The following is a 7,805-nucleotide window of genomic DNA, read 5'->3' as shown; positions in this document are numbered from 1 at the left end:
GAGCGGTCCAAGGTCACACCGCTGCGATGGCGAATACTTAAAGCAGAGCTCCTCGGATTTTGCACATCAAAGTCTGGTTTCGGGTCTTGAGGGAAAATACTTGCGGAGAGCTTCATGTCGCTCCAGTGGGAGGTGTGTGAAGTCTGATAGAAATCTAGCGCTGGTTGAGAAAGAAGACTTCCACTTTAGAAAAAAAAAACTCCACAGTCAGGAAGAAGGAAAAAAAAAGAAGCTTACCAGACCTCAGTGGCCTGCCTCTAAAGCTGCATTACCCACAACGAGCATAGGCGAGCATAACAAACAACAATTTCCAACCGCACTGTGATGGGCCAGGTTGCATTTTGGGTAATGTAGGCAGCAGAATGCATAGAATAAAAAAAAAAAAAAACCAACATTATCTCTGTTTCTGCTACACTGATTTTTATATATTTTGTCTTCAACCGGCACTATTATAGGATTGTAATGTTAAACGAAGAATCAAAACTCGGTTCACTGAGACTTTTCTCGTCAACTGCCTATCAGCTGAAAAATAGGCTCGGAGCAGATGTTTAATAAAGCGGACAAAGAACCACTTCCGGGACGCCTCTGAAACACGTATTGTCCACAAACAGCTCTGGTGGCCGTGTCGGACCTTCATGCAAGCGAGCCCAGGGGAATTAAGCCTTTGGTGGACTTTTTGCTGAAAGCCGTCGTTAAATCAGTGGAGCACTCCTTTAAAGATCAGACTTTCAAATAGATAAGCAAAGTTTAAGGTCCGTGGGTACTTAAAAACTACTTTCTTGGCTCTTTTTGACAACGGGCTGCTTAAAATAGAAGAAATGTCCCCTCGGGGATTAATAAAGTGTATAAAAAAAATAATAATAAAAAAAAAATAACACAAATCCACACATACGACCCTTCTTCATCCGAGTCACAATTCCTAATTTCAGCAACACAAAATCAATGATTGCAAAAACATATGGATATCATTTCTTACTACAACTTCACTGTGGCGGTCTAAAAGGAGACAATCAATCACGTCATTACGGACCGGAGAAGTTACTAAACCTGGTTCCTCCTCTTTGTCGCCGCTCGGTCCTCGACACCGTCGCTCCGAGGAATTACTGACAGACTTCAGGAGAACTGACACCTCAGACTGAAAGTCAAAGAGCGTCTGCGCTCACCTGAAACCATGACACAATCTGCGGTCTAACACGCCTCTTCCACACACACACACGCACACACACACACACACACACACACACTGCAACAATGAACTTTGACATATACCAGAGAAGACACATTAGGCCATCAATAATTAGCCAGCTATGAGGGAGGGTGGAGACTGAGGGCCTTGTCTTTCCTTAGGAAGTAGCCAGGCAGAAGAGATACAGACAGACAGACAGACTGAAGAAGAAAGAGGCAGAAGGTTACTTAACACGAAGATGAAGGCGGGCAGGAAGGACGGACGGAGGAGACAGACACACCGGTGGTTAGATAAAGCCGATCCTGTGGAGGACACACAGGGATGAGTCAACATCAGGGTATCAGTTCGGCCGTGCTGCATCCACTCAATCAATACAGATTTGTTGATTTCAATGCCAAATAGCCCGGATCGTAGTACGTGTTTTAAACGATGCACGAAGAAGAGTAAACGAATCCCAACATCCTTCGAAGCGGCAGAAACAATCATTGTTTAGACGGAGATGAGGTAATAACGAGCGCCGCGACGCATCTGAAGACAAGTACGCAAAACTCTTTGGTTATTTGCGTGGCGAAAAAGAAGGAACGAGAGCACGTGTCCTCTGACGACAGACGGAACAGCTTCCTGACGTCCGCCACACGCAGCAGAAAAAGGACAACCTGCAGGGACGCTGATCGGGACCGTCGCCGAAAACCCCTCAAGTCATGAAAGAGTCAAAGAAAGCCGCACGGACAGATGCTCGTCTCCGATGTATGTGCCATCTGTGGATCATCTAATCACGTTCCTCCCTGCGGGGCTCGCTCCGTTTGACCCCGGTGTTATATCCCATTATGGCAGGAAGTAATTTACAACCACTGTGCCGGCGTAGAAGAAGTGAAGGGGCTGCATGTCTGGTCTTGTAACCCCAGAAAATACAATCTTATAATTGAGTCTGTTCTCCTGCTGCGATTTGACAACGTCCTCTTTTTGTTGTTGCTGTGGTGAAGCATTGCATGACAGAACAGATCAGAGTCAGACAGTGAGATTGTTGTTGGTCAAATCTTTTAATTATTTAGAGTATGTGGATTGTCTTTTATTTATTTAGTGAAATTGTTTTTTTCTCTGGAAATCAATAGGTGTTTATAGATAAACTTAACTAAAATAACAGCCACCCTAATGTCTCTATTTTTTTACCAAACGTTCGAGATATAATACGACTTTTTTTCTTCTTCTGCTGCCTCTGGACAAAACCAGACGTGCTGTTTTCTCTTCCTTTCTCTGATAAGCTAAGCTAACTGTCCTCTCGCCCCGAGCTTCATATCTAACGGACTGATGTGAGATTGGTTTTGACCTTTTCATCTCGAGAAAATGAATAAGCAAATTTTTCAAAATGTCACACTATACTGAATCCGGAAATACCCGACTCCTTCATTAGTAATCCTTTGGTGCCGTTGAGCAAGACCCTGAAGCTCCAGTTGCTTCAGTGGAGCTGCTCAGATCAAACTGTGGTTGTAATCTGCAGCCTTCAGTCAGGAAAATGTGACCAAGGCGCTGCCCTGGGTTCTTGAAAATCAAATATGGTAGAACTGCAGCGTTTAAATAATTCATAGCAAATGCAAAAAAAAAAAAAAGTCAATAGAGGCTATATTCAGTCACTGTTCTGGAGGTTTTAGCGAGGGAATGACACCCACACATAAACTGTGGCCTTCTGGGTAATTTAGCCGTCAGGATCCACGCAAACTGCCTTTTACAAGTGCTGGTTGACAATAATCTGAAAGAATACTCTCACGTGGCGATCCTGTTTCATTCAGAGACTGTCTAAAAAAAAAAAAGTGGAGGTAGCCTCCGGGTCGGAAAGGTGAGGCCACGGCGGAAGTGCCTTAAAGTGCAATACCATCGAGGGCCACGAGGGGCTGGCTCCAAAAAGTCTTTGGCTTCATAGACTCCCATTCGACTTCTCTCATGAAAGTCAATACGTTCTTTCCACAAGTCATTACAGTTTAATCCGCTAAAGTCACTCCTCCTTTTCTAGGGATTTATCTTGAAATAATTGCATCATTCATTTGAAATCAGTCCTTAAGAAGCAGTATACTCGGGGGGTGTTCTGTTTGATTGACAGGCCTGTGGTGCAGTCGAGGTTTCCGCTACAGGTGGTCGTGAAACACCACTTTGTGTTCGGCGCATAGCCAATTTCTCCTTCTCCGGGGTTCAACGAATTCAGTCGATACTGCAGGGCACGTTTGGACGACCTCACTGCTCTCCATCCCGGCTTGTTTGTAATCTATCACCTTTTTTGCTGCTGTCCGGTGCAGACAGGCAGCGTGGACAGGGTGCTTATTGAAGCCCCTGGTTCACACCGAGACACTGCAGCTGCTCAAAGCTGTGAGATACACACACACACACACACACACACACACACACACACACACACACACACACACACACACACACACACACACACACACACACACACACACACACAAGTCTCTGTTGTTGTTTTCATGAATGAGAACTGCTCAGGCTGCTGCTGGAAGTGAGATCCACTCAGATAAAACACCATCAGCGAAGCAATCAGGTGAGAGCCAACTATGCCGACTGCTCTTCACTCAGAAAACTCTGAATCACAGATGTCACGATCGCATCCTGAACACCGTTTCCAGAAAAAGCTAATGTCATAATTGTAATTGTAATATTGTCTTTGATGCAACAGCAACAGTAGTTTTGCCGACACATTGCTGCACACACACAGTGTTTGCGGTCTCACCTGAGGAGCCAATCAGTTAAAGTTATTCATCTTGGCAGAAAATGCAACAAACCAGTAAATTATTTCACTTATTTTTTTTTAGGGCGAAGACGTCAAACATTCTCTGTTTTGAGCTTCTTAAATGTGACAATTTGTCATCAATAACGGCAAACTGAATGTATTTCGGGTTTTGGAGTGACTGACAGATAAAATGAAGGAATCTGAAGATTTGACTTGAGCTCCTTCTCACATTTTATACAAAAAAACAATTAATCAAGAAAATAATCATCAGATTAATCCATAATAAAAAAATAAATAACCGATAGGTGAGCCCCCCCCAAAAAATATGACAACAATTTCCATAAATTCACTCTTGGCCTTGGAAACAACAGCAAAGATTATAATCAGATTTGTTAATTGTTCTTGAGCTTTGATCGAATCACATGAGGTTTCCTGGTTATCAATAAATCTAAAACTGAAGTCTCACGTCAATGTCGGCAAGTAGAAATGTTCTTAAAACATGAAAGTTTGACCAATAGAACAAGGCGACCTCATCTATTGATGAAGCTCATGTGACGTGACTGAAATTTTGTGAACTGATGAAGACACACGCAAAAACTGTTGCTTGATTTGTTGGTTTTCTGTGTGTTACATTTCTGGAAAATGTGTATTTCGGGTTTTTTGGACTGTTGGTTGGACAAAACAGTAATTTGGAGGAAACGTTCTGGAGATATTATGATGTGCGATCGTTGCTCTTTTCTGACATTTTATGACTAAACAGTGACTTAGTTACTCAGAAAAACAAGCGAAAGCTGCGGTGATAATGAAAGTGACTGCCGGGTGAAGCTGTAAGTCCATAGAAACATATGTGTCTAACAAAAACCCCGTCACTACGGCAACCTAAAGCCCTCTTCCTTCCTCCTTGTTTGGCTTTACGGCACCTCACGGACACTGTAAACGTGATGAGCTGCAGCTTCAGAGGAGCGAAGAAAACCTCCGGCCATCAGCCGCTAATAGCTTCTCCTTCTTCCTCGGAAGCTGTGAGTCGGCTTTTGTACCGACAGCGACGCCCCGGGGACGCACGCTGATTTATTACGCGACACAAAGTGGAAGCGTGCTCGTCACATGACGCAGACTCTCATCCACTTATCCCACTGCGTTCGTTCCGTGTAATCACACGAGGCTGACTTACATTATACTAGTGTTACAAATGCCTTATGAGGATTCCCGCTGCCATGCAAGAATGATTTCTGTTTTGTGCCTCCTCAAAGTGAAGCGGCATCTACATGCGACGCCCTCATGGTGAGTCAGGGATTGATGACAGGGCTTAGTTTGAGTTCAACGGCTTTAAAGGGTAAAAATATTTCGCATTTCCCCCCAAAAAAGAGCAAATGAGTTAGAAAAGTTTGAAACAAAGATTTGGATTTCTGCCTTTAATCATCGGGGTGACCCTTAGATTTATTTAGGGACCTTTTGAGAGGCCCTGACCCCCAAGTTGGGAACGAGGGACTTAATTTTCATTCGGGCTGCAACCAGTAATTATTGATCAATCTGCCAATATTCCTAATTCATTGATTGATGCCGGGCTTTTCTCAATTAACTGTTTGGTCCAGAAAAACTTGAACTGAAAACCAAAAAAAAAATTCCTTTCGTATAGAGCCTTGGTCTCGTTTCGTCTGACCAACACAAAAACAATTTAAAAGTTGACTTTAATATCAGACTGAAAAAGGCAGAAAACTTTCCTGAAACCTGGAAGGAGCACATTTATCTCCCATTTTTACTTGGGGGGAAAAAAAAACCTGATTTAATTATTTAATTAATTGCCTATTAAGTCAACCATTTAAATAATTATTAGAAATGTTGCAGATAATCGTTTAGTAATGATGTCTAGTTTTCCTGATCATAAAGAGAAGCCGAACAATGTAAGTGATCTCCAAGTTAAAGGACCATGTTTACTGCTGACGTGAACCGTCAGCTGTTTCCATTCTGCTGATTCAGAGTCTCCAGATCAGCAGAGTCCGACAGTACAGACACAACCAGTGAATGGGAACTGATTGTGTGCTAACGTACAGAAATGCAGGAGATTTGTCTTTCAAGACTGATTTGCTAAATCTACTTTTTAAGAGCTTCTCATCAAAACAGATGCCTGCAGACATATTTTAAGTATGTTTGGTTTCTACTGTTTATACGGCGTTCAGGACATTTGTTTTATTTCTATACGAGACTGCTTCTGTTAAGTGGAACAAAGCGCGCCACCACGGAGAAAGGGAAAGTTATAACTTTCACGAGTAAGTATTTCAAGTTACGACACTTGGTGACCATCGGCACCTGAGTTCCACACGTTTTTTGTGAGCGGTGGTTTATTCGCGATTTCTTCTCGGACTCGAGCGAAAAGCGCACATCGGCCTTTGTCTCAAACTTTGAAAATTGTCAACACGCAGGCTTGAAATGCTTCCGAAAGTCTACGGCGATGAAGCGATGAGCCGAATGAGGCGTTTTGAGTGACGTTAGCGTCTGAAGAAGGGGAAGAGCATCATGGAGAATGTGCAACGGCCCACGCAGGCGGACTTTCCTTGACATTTGCGTGATTGTGCACCTTGGGTTTGTCCCCCGACGTCAAACTGCCAACATCGAGTTTTACCGTGAAGTTCTGAGGGGGAAACATTGGATGAAAACGATCTGAACTGTGGCGTGATGGCACTTGGGTGGTTCTTCCTCATGGGAACGCAGCTGCTGCCTCTGTGTTGGAAACAGGCAAACCAACAACAACAACAACTCAAATCTGGCTGCCCGCCACCTCACTCGCTGGATTTATGTGACTGTGACTTATAAAATATGAGGCAAAATTTGATGTGCGCTCTCTTCTCAAGTTTAAGATGCATGAAGAAACCACATGCACCCGTCCCAGCGGTCACAACAACATGTGGAAACCAGGTTCTGGTGTGGATCTAGAGACATAAACTTACTGATGGAGGTTATTGCTTTTGGAGCGGTGGAAACCAATAACCTCCAAGACAGCTGATGAGCCCTCGTGGGCGGTATACAGGACATGTGTTCACCTGAATCCATTCATTGGTTAAACAGTCTAGTTTAGCAAAGCTGCCAAAACTTCACATCCAGCTTCCACAAAGGAAGTTTTCTATGACACAGTAAATATCTTTGAGATAAAAATAAAATAAAAAATGTATTTTTATATATATAATTATATATATAAAAAATTCACTATTTTCTCACATTGTAGGTCACTCAACTACTACATGAATCAAGAAGTCAATTACCAGATTAATCGACGGTGAAACTTAAAATGACAAGACTGCTCATGCAATCGTTAAAACACAAGGCCGACCAAAGCAATAACAAACACCGTCTTCTCGCTAAAGAGCTTTTCTTTTTCAGCGGTTGCGTAACTAATGCTAGAAGGCAAACCATTATGTTTCCTCCTCCTGAGGCAGACAGCAGAATCAACACATGCAGCAGGGATTAAAAGGTATTTTGCTCCAAACTTTCACACAACTGTTATGTAATGTTGAATTCGCCCCTCTGCAGTTAAACATTTGCATAACAGAGTGACACAACTCGGTGTGCCGTGGCATTTAATGACAGCTCAGCCCTTTTCCGAGTTTTAGAAACACCCAACCACGCACACCATTACACGTCAAACGCCCTGAATCTTTTCATGTGTGACATCAACTGGATGGAAGCGACTGAGGATGCAAACCCTGGTCCTTTAAGGAAATGCAGCCAGCTTCTTTTTTTTTTTTTTTTTTCCCCCCCATGATCCCCTGTGAGGATCCTATCTCAAGCTCCAATTACCTCACGGTTCAAGGCGAAGCCCAAGCCTGAGCTCTCTCAGCATTCAGCAGCCTGCAGGCCTGATCCGCTGAGCATTCACAGAGGAAG

The sequence above is a fragment of the Brachyistius frenatus genome, unplaced genomic scaffold (assembly GCF_029030835.1).
Source record: "Brachyistius frenatus isolate BFR_SWC_R1_liver_20210118 unplaced genomic scaffold, ASM2903083v1 Contig_10, whole genome shotgun sequence".
Taxonomy (NCBI): Eukaryota; Metazoa; Chordata; class Actinopteri; family Embiotocidae; genus Brachyistius; species Brachyistius frenatus.
The sequence above is the reverse complement of the archived record's forward strand: the minus strand, read 5'-3'. Positions refer to the sequence as shown.